Genomic DNA, 18780 nt, shown 5'->3' with positions numbered 1-18780 from the left:
TTTACTCACCAAAGATGGAAGACTGCTTAGATGGGAAGGTTGTTCGCAGTCATTTCCAAACTATGTGCCACAGGGAAAGTAATTAATTCACTGATTATGTCTTTTATTTTCAAATATATAGTTGCCTTTTCACGTAAAGCAGCAGTCAACAAAATAAAAAAAGCCCAGCTGAGCGGTCCCTAAGATTTATTTATTTATTTATTTATTCATTCATTCATTCATTCATTCATTCATTCATTCGACTTATTAGTCGCTTATCTGGCTGAATTGTCAGCCAGATTAACCAAGCCATTAATAACACAGTTTAAACCAGAAGAAGATAACCAACAAATATCCAGCACCGGAACTAAGACAGTTTGAAACAACTGTGGATCTTCAAAACCTGTTCAAAAATGAAATGAAGCCAGCCATATATAAGAACATAAGAAGAGCCTGCTGGATCAGGCCAGTGGCCCATCTAGTCCAGCATCCTGTTCTCACAGTGGCCAACCAGGTGCCTGGGGGAAGCCCGCAAGCAGGACCCGAGTGCAAGAACACTCTCCCCTCCTGAGGCTTCCGGCAACTGGTTTTTAGAAGCATGCTGCCTCTGACTAGGGTGGCACAGCACAGCCATCACGGCTAGTAGCCATTGATAGCCCTGTCCTCCATGAATTTGTCTAATCTTCTTTTAAAGCCGTCCAAGCTGGTGGCCATTACTGTGTCTTGTGGGAGCAAATTCCATAGTTTAACTATGCGCTGAGTAAAGAAGTACTTCCTTTTGTCTGTCCTGAATCTTCCAACATTCAGCTTCTTTGAATGTCCACGAGTTCTAGTATTATGAGAGGGAGAAAAACTTTTCTCTATCCACTTTCTCAACACCATGCATAATTTTATACACTTCTATCATGTCTCCTCTGACCTGCCTTTTCTCTAAACTAAAAAGCCCCCAATGTTGCAACCGTTCCTCATAAGAGAGTCGCTCCATCCCCTTGATCATTCTGGTTGTCCTCTTCTGAACCTTTTCCAACTCTATAATATCCTTTTTGAGATGAGGTGACCAGAACTGTACACAGTATTCCAAATGCGGCCGCACCATAGACTTATACAACGGCATTATGATATCGGCTGTTTTATTTTCAATACCTTTCCTAATTAACCCTAGCATGGAATTTGCCTTTTTCACAGCTGCCGCACACATTTTCATCGTGCTGTCCACTACAACCCTGAGGTCTCTCTCCTGGTCGGTCACCGCCAGTTCAGACCCCATGAGCGTATATGTGAAATTCAGATTTTTTTGCTCCAATATGCATAATTTTACACTTGTTTATATTGAATTGCATTTGCCATTTTTCCACCCATTCACTCAGTTTGGAGAGGTCTTTTTGGAGCTCTTTGTAATCCCTTTTTGTTTTAACAACCCTGAACAATTTAGTGTCGTCAGCAAACTTGGCCCCTTCACTGCTCACTCCTAACTCTAGGCCATTAATGAACAAGTTGAAAAGTACAGGTCCCAATACCGATCCTTGAGGGACTCCACTTTAAGAACAAAAGAACATAAGAAGAGCCTGCTGGATCAGGCCAGTGGCCCATCTAGTCCAGCATCCTGTTCTCACAGTGGCCAACCAGGTGCCTGGGGGAAGCCCGCAAGCAGGACCCGAGTGCAAGAACACTCTCCCCTCCTGAGGCTTCCGGCAACTGGTTTTCAGAAGCATGCTGCCTCTGACTAGGGCGGCAGAGCACAGCCATCATGGCTAGTAGCCATTGACAGCCCTGTCCTCCATGAATTTGTCTAATCTTCTTTTAAAGCCATCCAAGCTGGTGGCCATTACTGCATCTTGTGGGAGCAAATTCCATAGTTTAACTATGCGCTGAGTAAAGAAGTACTTCCTTTTGTCTGTCCTGAATCTTCCAACATTCAGCTTCTTTGAATGTCCACGAGTTCTAGCATTATGAGAGAGGGAGAAGAACTTTTCTCTATCCACTTTCTCAATGCCATGCATAATTTTATACATTTCTATCATGTCTCCTCTGACCCGCCTTTTCTCTAAACTAAAAAGCCCCAAATGCTGCAACCTTTCCTCGTAAGGGAGTCGCTCCATCCCCCTGATCATTCTGGTTGCCCTCCTCTGAACCTTTTCCAACTCTAGAATATCCTTTTTGAGATGAGGCGACCAGAACTGTACACAGTATTCCAAATGTGGCCGCACCATAGATTTATACAACGGCATTATGATATCGGCTGTTTTATTTTCAATACCTTTCCTAATTATCCCTAGCATGGAATTTGCCTTTTTCACAGCTGCCGCACGCTGGGTCGACATTTTCATCGTGCTGTCCACTACAACCCCAAGGTCTCTCTCCTGGTCGGTCACCGCCAGTTCAGACCCCATGAGCGTATATGTGAAATTCAGATTTTTTGCTCCAATATGCATAATTTTACACTTGTTTATATTGAATTGCATTTGCCATTTTTCCGCCCATTCACTCAGTTTGGAGAGGTCTTTTTGGAGCTCTTCGCAATCCCTTTTTGTTTTAACAACCCTGAACAATTTAGTGTCGTCAGCAAACTTGGCCACTTCATCCTCAAGTAGGCTGGTTTATGGGGGCCCTTGGCATTACTCAGAGCTTGGAAAAGTTACTTTTTTGAACTACAACTCTTATCAGCCCCAGCCAGCATGGCCACTGGATTGGGATGATGGGAGTTGTAGTTCAAAAAAGTAACTTTTCCAAGCTCTGGCATTACTACCACGAGGCCTCCTTTTCCTCCAGGCTGTGGGGGGCACCGTTCTAGGGGTCCCATGTAGGCCTCCTCACCACCACCACCAGGGAAGCTTTCTCAGTTCCTTGCAGCAGTGGAGGAGGGAGGAGATGGTGGGCAGTATCCCTTCCAGCTGCAAACACCCCAGATTTCCCTTTCCCTTCAGTGAGCGAGTATGAAAGCAGAAGGCTGAAGCTATCTCCTGTGTGCTGGTTGGGATTTTATTTAATTATGTATGTTAAGAGACATTTATACACTGCTTGCTCTCATTATAAAATTATAGTTTGACCAATACCAGAGACAGGGCCTTTTCTGTGGTGGCCTCTTGGTTCTGGAATCTTTGGGTATCCCTCCCAAAAGACTGCTGGCACTTAAAATTAAAAAGGTGGGAGAGCAGCTTTTAAACTGACTGAGGGGGGAAACCCGACAGGAGCTGAGGAAGGTCCGGTTCGGAATAAACCTCCCCACTGGGATAAAGACCAAAGAAATGATGGAATTTTAAAAAGGGTAGGCCTAGAAGTAGGCATTGTGAGAGCAGGGGCACAGGATATCAATTCAAAAGGGCAAAATTACCACAGGCCAAACCACAAGTGCCAAAGACACTTGAAGAGAGACACTGCTGACAAGTGTCTATACGCTAATGCTAGGAGCCTCCGAACCAAGATGGGAGAACTGGAGTGCTTGGTCTTAGAGAAGAGCATTGATAAAGTGAGCATAACGGAGACCTGGTGGAATGGAGAAAACCAGTGGGATACGGTTATCCCTGGATATAAACTATATCAGAAGGACAGGGAAGGACGTATTGGTGGTGGAGTCACTCTATACGTGAAAGAAGGCATTGAATCCAGCAAGCTCGAAACCCCCAAAGAGGCGGACTCCTCCACAGAATCGTTGTGGGTGGTGATACCATGCCCTAGGAGGGATTTAATACTGGGAACGATCTATCGTGCCCCTGATCAAAATGCTCAGGGAGACCTGGAGATGAGATATGAAATTGAGGAAGCATCCAAACTAGGAAATGTGGTAGTAATGGGTGACTTCAACTACCCGGACATAGACTGGCCGCATATGTGTTCCAGTCATGACAAACAAGCAAAATTTCTAGATATTCTAAATGACAATTCCCTAGACCAGTTGGTCATGGAACCGACCAGAGGGATGGCAATCCTGGACTTAATCCTCAGTGGGGACCGGGACCTGGTGCGAGATGTAAGTGTTGTTGAACCGATTGGGAGCAGCAACAATAGTGATATTAAACACACATGTAAATGGCCAATGGCAAAGAAAATCCAACATGGTCACATTTGACTTCAAAAGAGGAAACTTCACAAAAATGAGGGGATTGGTAAAAAGAAAGCTGAAAAAAAAAGTCCAGAGGGTCACATCACTCAAAAATGCTTGGAAGTTGTTTAAAAACACTATATTAGAAGCTCAACTGGAGTGCATACCGCAGATCAGAAAAGGTACCACCAGGGCCAAGAAGATGCCAGCATGGTTAACGAGCAAAGTCAAGGAAGCTCTTAGAGGCAAAAAGTCTTCCTTCAGAAAATGGAAGTCCTGTCCGAATGAAGAAAAAAAAAAAGGAACACAAACTCTGGCAAAAGAAATGCAAGAAGACAATAAGGGATGCTAAAAAAGAATTTGAAGAGCACATTGCTAAGAACATAAAAACCAACAACAAAAAATTATATCAATACATTCAAAGCAGGAGACCATCTAGGGAGGCGATTGGACCCTTGGATGATAAGGGAATCAAAGGTGTACTAAAGAACAATCAGGAGATTGCAGAAAAGCTTCACAGTGGAAGATATAGGGCAGATCCCAGAACCTGAACTAACATTTGCAGGAAGCGATTCTGAGGAACTGAGACAAATAGTGGTAACAAGAGAGGAAGTTCTAAGCTTAATGGACAATATAAAAACTGACAAATCACCGGGCCCGGATGGCATCCACCCGAGAGTTCTCAAAGAACTCAAAGGTGAAATTGCTGATCTGCTAACTAAAATATGTAACTTGTCTCTCGGGTCCTCCTCCGTGCCTGAGGACTGGAAAGTGGCAAATGTAACGCCAATCTTCAAAAAGGGATCCAGAGGGGATCCCGGAAATTACAGGCCAGTTAGCTTAACTTCTGTCCCTGGAAAACTGGTAGAAAGTATTATTAAAGCTAGATTAACTAAGCACATAGAAGAACAAGCCTTGCTGAAGCAGAGCCAGCATGGCTTCTGCAAGGGAAAGTCCTGTCTCAGTAACCTATTAGAATTCTTTGAGAGTGTCAACAAGCATATAGATAGAGGTGATCCAGTGGACATAGTGTACTTAGACTTTCAAAAATTTCAAAAATAAACGGACAGTTCTCCCAATGGAGGGATGTAGAAAGTGGAGTCCCTCAAGGATCAGTATTGGGACCTGTACTTTTCAACTTGTTCATTAATGACCTAGAATTAGGAGTGAGCAGTGAAGTGGCCAAGTTTGCTGACGACACTAAATTGTTCAGGGTTGTTAAAACAAAAAGGGATTGCGAAGAGCTCCAAAAAGACCTCTCCAAACTGAGTGAATGGGTGGAAAAATGGCAAATGCAATTCAATATAAACAAGTGTAAAATTATGCATATTGGAGCAAAAAATCTGAATTTCACATATACGCTCATGGGGTCTGAACTGGCGGTGACCGACCAGGAGAGAGACCTCGGGGACAGCACGATGAAAATGTCGACCCAGTGTGCAGCAGCTGTGAAAAAGGCAAATTCCATGCTAGCGATAATTAGGAAAGGTATTGAAAATAAAACAGCCGATATCATAATGCTGTTGTATAAGTCTATGGTGCGGCTGCATTTGGAATACTGTGTACAGTTCTGGTCACCTCATCTCAAAAAGGACATTATAGAGTTGGAAAAGGTTCAGAAGAGGGCAACCAGAATGATCAAGGGGATGGAGCGACTCCCTTACAAGGAAAGGTTGCAGCATTTGGGGCTTTTTAGTTTAGAGAAAAGGCGGGTCAGAGGAGACATGATAGAAGTGTATAAAATTATGCATGGCATTGAGAAAGTGGATAGTGAATCCTAGTTCTTCTCCCTCTCTCATAATACTAGAACTCGTGGACATTCAAAGAAGCTGAATGTTGGAAGATTCAGGACAGACAAAAGGAAGTACTTCTTTACTCAGCGCATAGTTAAACTATGGAATTTGCTCCCACAAGATGCAGTAATGGCCACCAGCTTGGACGGCTTTAAAATAAGATTAGACAAATTCATGGAGGACAGGGCTATCAATGGCTACTAGCCATGATGGCTAGAATGCCAGAACCAGAAGCTCCTTGCATGCTGAGTAAAAGAGGCCAGAACACAGAGAAGTTTAGGGACAGTTAGGAGGGAAGGGAGGGCTCCCACCTTCGAGGAGAAAGTAAGTGAGATAAAAGGTTAATATTTACTATAAATAAACAATGAGGGAATAGAATGGAATGGGAGAATAGGGGGAAGTTGTAATAGGAGGAAGAAGTGAATCTAAGGGAGGAGGGAAGAAACTGGTTGTGCTGGTACAAGCTGAGCATGAAAAGGGAATGGGAGAAGAAATTACAGAAGATGGGTACTGTGTACTTTGTGTACTTTGAATGACATGGCAAGTCCCACTGCCCCACCCCAATATGAGACCTGACTTGAGATAAATAAGTCACAGCAAATGTGCCCATTTGCTATGATGCCTGTATTGCCTCCAGTCTCCAAGGCAGTATGGAAGTCCCAAGCGGAGGGAGTGCGGTTGCAGTCATGTCCTGCTTGTGGCTTCCCAAAGGCATCTGGATGGCCACCATGAGAACGGAATCCTAGATTAGATGGGGCCTCTGGCCTGATCCAGGAGGGCTCTTCTTTTAAAGCCCAGGCTAAGTCCATCAATACCCTAGAAGTGATCTAATTGGGATCCTTACCCAGGGAGGTTATCATCTCATGAACGTCTGCCATGACCTCTGTGTAAATGGCTCTCTGGCCTGGATCCAGTAGGACTCAATCCGCTTAGGTGAAATGCAAGGCCACCTCCTCAAAGGTCACCAGACCCCGGAATATGAAAACAATACCTTGCTCATAAACACTCCCAGGCAAAGTGTTGAAATTATCTCCCCTCCGCTCAGAATCCGAAGAGAGATGTGGCAAATGGGGATTGTTCCTTCCGTGTTCACATATTACTGGATCGAGATGGCATTTACCTAAGGGTAAAGTTCTTTCAGGACTCAAATGTAAAATTGCTGATCTTCTCACAAAAATATGTTACTTGTCCCTCAGATTGCCTTCCATATTTGAGGAGTGTTAAGTGGCCAATGTAATCAGATTTTTTTAAAAGGGATCCATGAAATTAAGAGGCAGGTTAGCTGAATACTCTTTTGGGAAAACTACTCCAAACCATTATTAAAGAGAGCAGAAACTCTCTGATATGATGATCGAGGACCATCCAGTAAAGCTAAATGTTGGCAGCTTCCAGAGAAATAAAAGCAAGCGCTTCTTCACACAGCACACAGTTAAACTCTGGGATTCACCATCACAACATGCAGTCATGGCCACCAACCTGGATGGCATTAAATGAAGATTAGAGAAATTCATGGAGGAAAAGGCCAGCTACGACTCCTAGCCATGAGGCCTACGTATGACATCCAGTGTCAGAGGCAGTATACTACTGAATAGCAGTTCCTGGGAATCTTTGGAAGAGGGCTGTTGCGCTCAGGTTCTGCCTGTGGGCTTCCCAGAGGCATCTGCTTGGGCACCGTGATACTGGACCAGACGGTCTTGGGCATGATTCAGCAAGGCTCTTCATAGGTCATGGTCAAATTTTCATGGGAAAACCTCAGTGGAGCCAACAGACTCCCTCAGAGGAAGCCCCAGAAGTAAAAGAGGTAAGAGAGAAGGCCCCCTGCAACTAGTCCCTCTGTACCAAGGCCAGAACCACTCCTGTTGTTCCCCAACGCTTCTCCCCAGTGATCTTTCTCCTACCTGAGCTGGCTGCATGGTGGCTGTTTACCCTCCAAGGTAAAGGGGGAAGGACCCAGAATGTCACTCCGATGCCATTTCACAGCCTACGTAGAAAAAAAAGTGGCCCAGTTATTATCAAATTAGTACACAGCCCTATTTTGTCCAACTGCTCATGCCAACATATAAAATGGGGTTCTTAAATTGCCACAACAGGCAAAGGGTGGTGACCAAACAGAAATCCACAGCACGTTGTATTTGAATGAATCTGGGGGAAGGGAGAAATATGGAACAGAAAATTTAAAGAATGATTATACCGAACAAAATAGAATAACATACTCATCTTCACCTTTTAAACCTAACTCTACACAGAAGAACATGCTAGGTGACAATTAACCGGAACTTATCCGATCCTGAATCCTACACTGGCCCATCTAAACTCCAAATGCCCTCAAAGCTTATCTCTGCTGACCTAACTATATGAACCATTGAAGGGAAGAACATCCCTCCTGAACCCCCCTTTCCCTTCCGTATTCGGCAAACCTCTTTCCTCTCCTCTCTTGAGCTTTACTTGGTAGCCTGTTTCTCCCCACCCCCCACCCCTAAAATCCTCAGCCGCGTCTGGCCTTTCCACCTCACCTCTCAACTATATATTTAAAATCATTATTCTTTTGAAATGATTTTTAGAAAAGGATGCCCCTTCCACTCTGACCGCCGCTTCTCCTCCCTTGGCAATGGAAGAGACTCCCTAACTCTACCTCCTCCCCCTCTCAGCCTGAGGTTGTTCTCTCCCCCCCCCCCTCCAGGTGCTGTGGACAACTATGCTCATTCACCAGCTGAGAGCAGAAAACACCCAGGTGTTCTTCAGGAGTCTTTTTCTATGGCTGCTTTCAGGGAAGGCTGCAACCAGCACCACAAGAGCAGAAGATGCCCAATAGTTGGAAAAGTTTCAACTCACTGAGGGAGGGGAGGGGTCTTTTTATTGGCTTGAAAGGCAAGGGGCTGTTTTAATGGGAGGAGATTTGGGCAAGGGGGGAGAGGCTGCCAACTCCTGTTTATATTCTGATACATACACGCATACATATACAGAGAGAGAGAGATTGTCACTATAGTGGTTTTCCCTGGTTACCACAACTAATCCCTCAATGCTCGGAACAAACCCAAATGCAGTATTGAGGCATGTGCCAAGTTCCAGTTGAACCAGGCTACAGTTACTAAATGAATAAAAAACACTGTAGGTGTTTCCAAAACCCCCAAACCTTTTAACATATGCCTGGCATGACCGTGAAAGCATCTGTCTCGACCCCTTTTCCCCCCAACCCTGCTAGTGCGGTTTTATCATGCACCTCGCACAAGTGTGGAGGAATAAGTCTTGCCAACTTTTTATTCTAGCCCTACTCCTGTGCCTCTAACATTGAGCTGTAGTGGTTGGGCTAGAACCTGGGAGACCAGGGTTCGAATCCCCAGTCAGCCATGAAGCTCATTGGGTGATCTTGGGCCAGTCACTGCCTCTCATCCTAACCTACCTCACAGGGTGATTGTGGGGATTACATGAGGAGGGGGGAGAACCCACGTACGCCACCTTGAGCTCCTTGGAGAAAAACGTGGGATAAAAATGCAATAAAGAAACATAGGATGTGGGAAGTTGTTTGCATCAGTTTTGGGGGCAGCTGCACTTTCTAAATATTCTCTCTGCCCTGCTACTTTAAAGGGCCAGCTTGCTTTGCTCAAATAAGCGGCAACCTTGATTCTTGGAAGGAGGAAAACTGGGGAGGGCTGGCAGGAACGTATTTCACAATCTCATGATTAAAAGATCAAGGCTGAATTAAAGAAGGAAACAGGGATCGTGAAGAATCTGCCCGACACCGAGTCAAACCACGGATCTGTCTAGCTCGGGATTGTCTCCTTTGGGATTTCCCAGGAATACTCGAAACAGAAGGGACCCAGCAGGAGGGCAGAGCTGGGATCCGCAGGGCAGGATTGCACCCTCAAACTCTGGGGGGTCCCCTGATGGATGGGGGCTCCTAAAAGGGGGTCCCCGCTTTCTTCCAAATTCCCGTCCTTCCCAGCCACCCACCTACCCACCCACATGGTGCACCTCGATCTCGGGGCTCCCTCCGTACAGCTTCTCCCGCACCTCCGCAAGCAGAAAGAGACTTACGTCCTCCCTCCCAGCATTCCTTTCGGGTAGGCGGGGCAGGAAAGGAAAGTTCCTCTATGGCAACCTTCCCTTCTGCTCTAGGAATGGCTGCTCTTTGTTGTTAACCGTTAAAGAGCACACAGGATGAAGCCCCCCTGGCAGTTTCTCACAGAGGACCAAGGGGGGAAGGGGGTCAACAACTTTCTGGACTACGTCACACATCTCCACGTTAAAAAAATAAAAGAAAAACCTTGTGCACTTGTTTAATAAAAAGGCTATCCGGGAAGAGTTTACATGAAAGAGAAGAACATAAGGCGAGCCTGATGGATGCGGCCCCTGGCCCAGCTAGAGTCCAGCCTCCTGTTCTCACAGTGACCCACCAGATGCCCCCCCCCGGGAAGCCCCCAAGGAGGACCTGAGCTCAAGAGCCTCCCTCCCCTCCTGCGCCTTCTGCAACTGGTGTGCAGAACCTATGACGATGGTGGCAGAGCACAGCCGTCATGGCTGGTAGCCACAGATAGCCTTTTCCTCCATGAACTTGTCTGATCCGCTTTTAAAGCCGTCCAGGCTAGTGGCCATCACTGCCTCTTGTGGGAGTGAATCCCGCAATTAACTATGTGAAGGACTTTCTTTTTTCCTGTCCTGAATCTTCCCACCTTCAGCTTCATTTTATGTCTATGAGTTCGGGGGTGTTATAAGAGAGGAAGAAAAGCTTTTTTTCAATTCTCTTTCTCTAGGCCATCATTGCCATGCCTAATTTCATGCACATCCATCGTCTGCCATGTAAGACTACTTCTTTGGCTCCTGCTAAGTGTTAAAGAGCCAGTGTGGCATAGTGGTTAAAGTGTTGGACTAGGACCTGGGAGACGAAGATTGAAATACCCACATAGCCATGAAGCTCCCTGGGTGGCCTTGGGCCAGTTACTGCCTCTCAGCCTCAGAGGAAGCCATGCTCAGTTCACTGTAACACTTGGAAAAAAAATGAAATGGACTGCCTTCAAGTTGATTGACTTATGGTGACCCTATGAATCAGAGCTTGGAAAAGTTACTTTTTTGAACTACAACTCCCATCAGCCCCAGCCAGCGCTGGCTGGGGCTGATGGGAGTTGTAGTTCAAAAAAGTAACTTTTCCAAGCTCTGCTATGAATAGGGATTTCATGGTAAGTGGTATTCAGACGCGGTTTACCATTGCCTTCCTCTGAGGCTGAGAGGCAGTGACTGGCCAAAGGTCACCCAGTGAGCTTCATGGCTGTGTGGGGATTTGAACCCTGGCCTCCCAGGTCATAGTCGAACATCTTCACCACTGCACCAGAGTGAAGTTAAAGGTAAATGAAATGCAAATAGAAAATAAAATAAAATGTGAAGACAATGATGCTTTCCTATATGCATGCATTCATTCAGCTGCAGCACGAGGGGACTGAGGAAGACCTGCCCTGGGAGTGAGTATCTGGCATCTGGGTGCCTTCTACTAGCTCCTTTGGGCTGCTGTCTGTTCAGACAGCCGAAATCCCTGGTAAGTGCTGCAAGGACTAGGACCTCCTGCCTGGCCCCTGCTCCAGAGAGAGGCTGCAGTTAATCTCGCAGCCCCTTGCAACAGCTGCTGGCTGGGACAAGAGGCATAAAAGCCCAGCTGCCGTTGGGTGGTGGGTCCGCTGCTGCCAAAGGGGTGACACCAAAGAGCGTTGCCCCTTGTGGAGCCCTGAGGGGAAGGGCGCTACCCCCCTTCTATTACTTTTTTTAAAAAAATTGTTCTTTGTTAAACCAGTCTAGAGGAGATTGGTGGTGGGGAGGGCATGTGGTGCATGTGTAGTTTCTGCACAGGGTGGGAGCCTGTGCAGTGAACTGAATGAGAGGAGAAAGTCATCAGATGCCTTCAGAGTGAGAGTCTGTAACTGGCAGAAGGCTGGCCATCCCTGGGTATGAGACAGGTGGGGGAGTAGATGGGCCCTGTGTGAGTAAGTTTGAATGGGTGTGACTGTTCCCAATCCTCGCAGAGACCTACTGGGATAATTTGCACCTGTAGGCTTTGTTGATGGGCTCGCTTTGGGCCCATATTAGGTATTTAGGAGGAGTCTTAGCACGGAGGAACATGGGTGATGCCACCCCAATTTCAGTGATTACAGGCAGAGGGAAACATAGCCATGCGGATGTGGTGAATTACCATAGAAGGCAAAGGCAGGGGACTTCCGGGAAGGGTGACTTAGCCTGTGCCTGCTTTTGAGACGGGCTCCTGCCTCAAAAGAAGCTTATTCAGATATATCAGTCAGTTTTTTCTTTTTTTTTTGACTGATTAAACTTCTCCCGGGTAGGGAGAAACGAAGAGATTAACCTCAAAGCCTATTTTTGTTGGGACGACCAGATCTCATTAATTTATGGGACGAGGTCCAGCCGACGAAGGTGGGACGGATTTTCAACAGCAAGCTCTATCTGTTAAAGCGAACGTTCATCTTATCTTCTAAGAGAGAACGCACTAACAGGCAAGCACCCTTCTTTCTATATTTTTCTTTTACTTGACTTAAATTGTTGCTGTTTAAAAGAGATTTGCCAGATTGATCAGTTTTTGACATCTCACTGGGGAGCCATAACTTCTCTCTGCTACGCACTAATTAATAGCTTATCTCTGTTTTTGTTGCAAAAAGCTGTCCTGGATTTGCATTCTAAAGATATACACAGAAGAGGGATTTCTATTCCAGATTTTTATTTTGAAAAATATTATACTGTTTTGAGACTACTCTCTTTTTGGTCTATTTTATTTTGACGAATCTGTTTCTTGACGATTGCCATTAATTGTTTCGATCCTGGGAACTGCATTTTGTTTACTTAACTATTGGAGAGATAAGGCTGTCTGCTCTGTTTATACTGTGATGTCACCAAGTTTGGAGTATTAACCCAATTGTTGCTGAAATAAGAAGTGGTTTTCCTATATTTTTCTTTTAAAATGGCAATTAAGAAAGTGGCTGAAAATCTGGAAATAACTATGTTTCAGAAAATAATGGATGAGATTGAGATAACGAAAATTGAATTGAGTAAAATGAAGCAGGAGATTAAAGATATAAGGGTCCCTGTGAGAGAGGTGACCCTGGAAGGGGTCCCTGTGAGAGAGGAGACCCCGGAGATTGGAACAGGGGTCCCTGTGAGAGAGGAGACCCTGGAGACTGGAATAGGGGTCCCTGTGAGAGAGGAGATCCCGGAGATTGGAACCAACGTGGAACAGGAACAAGATTTGGAGTCTATGGACTTTAGAAATAAAATCTATTGTTTGGAACTCAATGTTATCTCTGAAGAAATGAATGAAGATTCTAGAGATAAAGTTATCAATGGCATGGATAATCTTCTGGACTGGAATGATGTGATGGAGCCCAATATAGAGAAAATCTATGGAATTAACTGCAGCCATGTGACAATGGAAAAACTTTTAAGAGATGACCCAGTGTATTTTGAAAAAAAGAACAGAGATATGATTTTACAGCAGTATTTCAGCAACCTATTCAGAATGGATGGCAAGAAAATATTTGGGATAGAGGTAATTCCCATCAGACTCTTACTATATGACTATGGCTTTGACAGCAAGATTATTATGGAATACTGATAATGGAAGATTGGATATTGAAATTACTGGACTTAACAAGACTACTGAAGATGGAAGATGGAAAATGGAACTAATAGAGATAATAGAACAATGGCTACTGAAATTATTGAACCTAACAGATTCTGATGTGATGGATTAATTGAAATGTTTATTTTGACTATGGTTATGACAATAAGATTATCATAATTAGTAATGAGATGGATTAATCGATATGCTTATCTGGAAAAAAAAATTGATAGATATATTTCTTAAAGAATTGAAACCTCTCTTTGACTTTTTGTGGAAAGAATAAAGTAATGTTTATGAGATTTGATGATTAAGTAAGATAACTACTGGAGGAAAGTGATTTTATAATATGACTTAAGAGACAGGATTGTTATATATTATAGACTTATAACTGATTTGATCTTTGACAAATGGGAAGTCAATATTTTACTCTTTATTTTTTATTTTTGTTTTTTTTTTTTTCTTTTTTTCTTTTTGTTTAACTATTTTTGATTTTGTTTTTTGTCTTTGAATGTTTTATGATTTTGTCTTGTATGTTTTATGAAAATCTGAATAAAAATTATTGAAAAAAAAAAAAAGAAGGCAAAGGCAGGGCTATCTGCGCCTTGTTCCTTGCTGCCACTCCTCTGATGGTTTGGTTCCTCATTGCTCATCTGCTGTGCCCACTGGCCTGTGTGTGTTTTTGTTTAATGCCAGATCGGTACATAACAGGACCATTCCCATCCATGACTTGATTGTGGATGAAGGTGCCGATTTGGTATGTATTACCGAGACCTGGGTGGGTGAGCATGGAGGGGTTGATCTGACCCAGCTTTGCCCACCTGGATACTTGTTGCAGCACCAGCACAGGCTGCAGGGACGAGGGGGGAGGAGTTGCTGTGATCTACAGAACTTCCATCTCTGTCACTAGAAAACCATTCTCTCTTGGAGCTGGCTGTGTAGGCCTGCAACTGGTGTTGGGCCAAGGAGACAGCAACCTAGTGTTGCTGCTGGTGTACTGTCTACCTACCCTGCTACCCGGCAGCTTCTCTGACCAAGCTGGTGGAGGTCATCTCGGCTGTGGGGTTGGAGGAGCCCAGAACGATAGTCCTGGGTGATTTCAATGTCCATGCTGAGGCTGCCTCTAGTGTTCCGGCCTGGGACTTCATGGCCTCCATGACGACCATGGGGCTGTCTCAACTTGTTACTGGCCCAACACATAGGGCAGGGCACACCCTCGACTTGGTTTTTGCTCCAGATGGAGGAAGGGGTGGTCTGGAGATAGTGGGGGTGGATGTCACCCCATTGTCATGGTCAGATCACTTCCTGAAGTTTAGACTTATGGCTCCGATCCTTCCTTGCAGGGGTGGTGAACAGATTAAGATGGTCCGCCCCCAGAGCCTAATGGAATCCACTGGATTCCTGAATGCCCTGGGGGAGTTCCCAGTAGATAAAGCAGGTGACCCTGTTGAAGCCCTTGTCATGCTGTGGAACAGCGAGGCACATCGGGCTCTCGACATGGTTGCCCCCGAGCGCCCTCTCCGGCACTGTGGAGACCGACTTGCACCTTGGTACACCAATGAGCTAAGGGCAATGAAACAGGCTGGACGACGGCTAGAGCGCAAGTGGCGAAAGACGTGATGTGAGGATGATTGGGCACGAGTAAAACATAACCATGCCTACTGTGTGGCGGTGAGGGTGTAGAAGAAGGCCCACTTCTCTGCCTCCATCGCATCCTCAAGTAGCTGCCCAGTGGAGCTTTTCCGTATTGTCAGGGGTCTGTTGACATCAACTCCAGGAAATGGAGTCCTAGACCCTTCGGAGGTCCACTGTGAATTGTTTGCAAGGGACTTTGAGGGTAAAGTTGCTCACCTCCGTAGCAGTCTTGATGCTCCATCCACATCTACTGTAGTCCCCAGTGAGGTGTCCAGTGCAACGTCTGCTGCAACTTCTTGGGAACGGTTTCAGTTGATGCGACCTGATGACGTGGACAAGGTGCTTGCGATGAGGCGGCCAGCAATGTGTCCTCTCCACCGTTGCCCTTCTTGGCTTATTAAAGCTTGCCGAGGGGGTCTGACCAAGTGGATCCAGGGTGTGATCAACGCATCATTGCGAGAGGGAGTGGTTCCAGGCACCTTGAAAGAGGCGGTGATTCGACCACTCCTGAAAAAGCCCACCCTGGACCCATTGGTTTGGGACAACTACTTACTGGTTGCAAATACCCCCTTCTTAGGAAAGGTGATTGAGAGGGTTGTGGCGCAGCAACTGCAAGTACTCTTGGATGAAACAGATTATCTTGACCCATCCCAGTCTGGGTTCAGGCCTGGTTATGGGACTGAATTGGCCTTGGTTGACCTGATGGATGACCTTTATCGGGAGAAGGACAGGGGGAGTGTGACCCTGTTGTTCTTACTTGATCTCTCAGCAGCTTTTGATACCATTGACCATGGTATCCTTCTGGGCCGACTTGGTGAGATGGGTATTGGAGGCACTGTTTTACAGTGGTTCTGATCCTATCTCCAGGGTTGTTCTCAAATAGCATTGGGTGACTGTGTTTCGGCCCCCTGGCAGCTGTACTGTGGGGTGTTGCAGGGTACCATCTTGTCCCCCATGCTCTTTAACATCTATATGAAGCCCTTGGGAGCGGTCATCAGGAGCTTTGGGGCGAGGTGTCAGCAGTATGCTGATGATACCCAACTCTATTTCTCCGTAACATCTGAATCGGGAGAGGCTGTGCAAGCCCTGGACCGCTGCCTGCACTCTGTGGTGGGCTGGATGATGGCCAACACCTGAAAAGGCGGGATTAGAGCAGCCAGCCACAAGCTAATTTAACAGAAGTTGCGGGGGTGGGGAGCTGATGTTTTGGTGTATATCCTCTTGAACCAGACCACCTAGAAGCTTTATTGTGCTCCTACACAAAACAAGCGTATGAAATATATTTTAAAAATTGCCCTTTCAGGTGCTAGAAATGGAAAAGGAGAAGAAGCAGCAGCCTTTTATACATGAGGCTCCAAATCTTTGCTAGGCTTGGAGCGACACGCATAGTTGTAAGAATTGTGCAAATCTGGTACGTCAAAAGAGCTGATTTTTTTTTTTAAATTAAAGGTGCATGCATATGCATGTCACCAATTATTATTATTATTAATTATTATTATTATTATAACCTGCCCTTCCATCCAATAGGAGCCAAGGGCAGCAAACGAAAACACTGTGAAACAGGATAAAAAGGCATTAAAATATGTTAAAACATATTTAAAAACATTAAAACAAAACATCTCTAAAAACATATTTTTTTAAAAAAAAGCTTTAACAACATCTTAAAAAGCAATTCCAACACAAACGCAGCCTGGGATAAGGTCTCTACTTAAAAGGCTTGTTGAAAGAGGAAGATATTCAGTAGGCGCCAAAAATATAAAGAGATGGCAACTGTCTAATATGTAAGGAGAGGGCAACTCACCAATGATCTGAACTCAGGAACCACCAACCCACAGCGCCTCCATCTTGCTAGGATTCAGACTGTTTTTTGGCCCTCATCCTGTCAGCAGGAAGGGACAAGGAAACAAGTTATAAGACTTTTCTCACCACCTAACAGATTCCCCTTTCATGCTGACTGGATCACAGGATGCAGGAGACATAGGGACCCTGCTCCCAAAAACGTAAGGGGTCTAAGACCCCCCCCAAAAGACCCTGGACAAATACAACCCTGCTCCTGAGTCAGAGTTGGGGTGTATCACCTCTGCAATTGGCATCAGTTCCACACACCTGGCTGGCTCCCTCCCCTCTATGTCAAAAGTCTGTGATTTTTTTTTTAAATCCACACGAATATTCAATTAAATCTGCATTTAAATGTTTTCAAGTCTATATTATCTCACAACACTCTGCTAAATTATTTTATCTCCAAGTATGCATTTTAAGATGTGTTTTGCTACAATTGAATTACTGACAACTCTGTCCCTGCTCAGACCAGCAGCAGATCTGAACCCTTTAACTTGGGTAGGCGAGGGATCAAACCTTCTAGGAACACAAGAGGCTGCCTTATCCTCTGTCAGACCATTGGTCCATCTAGCTCAGTACTGTCTGCACTGATTGGCCATGCCTCTCCAGGGTTTCAGGTGGGGGACATTCCCAACCGTCTGGGGATGCCAGGGATTGAGGTCCTAGGGCTGTGTGGTAGTGAGCTGTGTTCCCTCCTACTGCCATTCCCCCCTTCTTTTGCAATGGTAATGTTTTCCCTCCCCCTTTTGGGGGAGGCTTGCAAAAGGGGACTGGCAAAAGGGAAGGGGGGGGGATCTACGTTTGCAACCTACTGCAGTCCTGTTTAAGGGTCAGCTCAGATATAAGTTTAGATTGACTCAAAATGGGCCACAAGCTTTTTTGAGGGGAGGGGTGTTTTTTTTTAATCTCCCCTTTTGAAAAATCCGCAAATTTTGAAAAACTCCATCTGTAGATTTGACTCTGCTTAGGTTGGGATATCACCTGTTAAAGGACAATGGTGTGGGCGATGACACAAGACCTTTGCCTTAAGGACTTCCTAGTGTTAAGAGCCACATGACAATGGAACTAATTGCCTAGAGAGGTGGTGGGCTCTCTGAAACTGGAGGCATTCAAGAGGCAGCTGGACAGCCATCTGTCGGGTATGCTTTAACTTGGATTCATGCATTGAGCAAGGGGTTGGACTTGATGGCCTCATGGGCCCCTTCCAACTCTACTACTGTATGATTCTATATAGTCTGTATTTGATTGTAGGTTGCACTTGAAGAAGGATCTTGTTGACCTGAAATGCAATGGGCCTAAATGAACATATGAACACTGCATATTCTTGCTGCTTTCTGCTCTCTGTTTGACTTGGCACCTTGAGGTTTCTTCCCCTCCTGGGTTTTGTTCAATTTTTGGTACTTCCCCATGGTTGCTCTCCTGTCCTCTTTCAACATTCCAGACATTTATAAGGCTCTACACTATATGGAACCTTTGATGTACATCAAGACTGGAATTGTGCTTAAAACGTCTTCCACATTAAAGAAATGTATATGGGTTTTCCCACGTGTGGAATATTTGATGTGCCTGAAGATTACCATTCTGACTCTTTCCACACTCCAAATATTAATACGGTTTGTGCTCTGTATGAGTTCTTTGATGCAAAGTAAATTTGCCACTGTGACTGAAACTGTTTCCACACTTCAAACATTTATAAGGTTTGTCCCCTGTATGAATTCTTTGATGTCTAGCAAGGTGGCAATACAGAGTGAAGCTCTTTCCACACTCCAAACATTTATAAAGTTTGTCCCTGTGACGCCCTTCCCTGGCTCTCCCTGTCAGGTTCCTACCTGCTCGTGGTTACTGCCTGTCACTAGGCATCACCAGGGACTCCACCAGTCCCGACT

The 18780-nt window shown here is 45.3% G+C and overlaps 2 protein-coding genes across 8 annotated transcripts in view; both read right to left on the bottom strand.

Moving 5' to 3' along the window:
* The window catches only part of LOC133381534 (zinc finger protein 420-like), a 48349-nt gene extending 31415 nt beyond the window's left edge, over positions 1-16934 (bottom strand). For 2 of the 6 annotated variants that reach the window (XM_061620742.1, XM_061620743.1), the window contains exons 1-2: positions 16857-16934; positions 7710-7792 (exon numbers count right to left, since the gene is read on the bottom strand). The gene's annotated coding sequence lies outside the window, so the exon portion shown is untranslated. The other 4 variants (XM_061620738.1, XM_061620741.1, XM_061620739.1 and 1 more) reach the window with 4 other exon arrangements.
* Positions 1-18780, bottom strand: part of LOC133381551 (zinc finger protein 501-like) — a 110118-nt gene that overhangs the window by 5110 nt on the left and 86228 nt on the right. The gene's annotated exons all lie outside the window — the stretch shown is intronic.

The sequence above is a fragment of the Rhineura floridana genome, chromosome 3, assembly GCF_030035675.1.
Source record: "Rhineura floridana isolate rRhiFlo1 chromosome 3, rRhiFlo1.hap2, whole genome shotgun sequence".
Classification (NCBI taxonomy): domain Eukaryota; kingdom Metazoa; phylum Chordata; class Lepidosauria; order Squamata; family Rhineuridae; genus Rhineura; species Rhineura floridana.
This window is presented reverse-complemented; position numbering and strand designations above follow the sequence as displayed.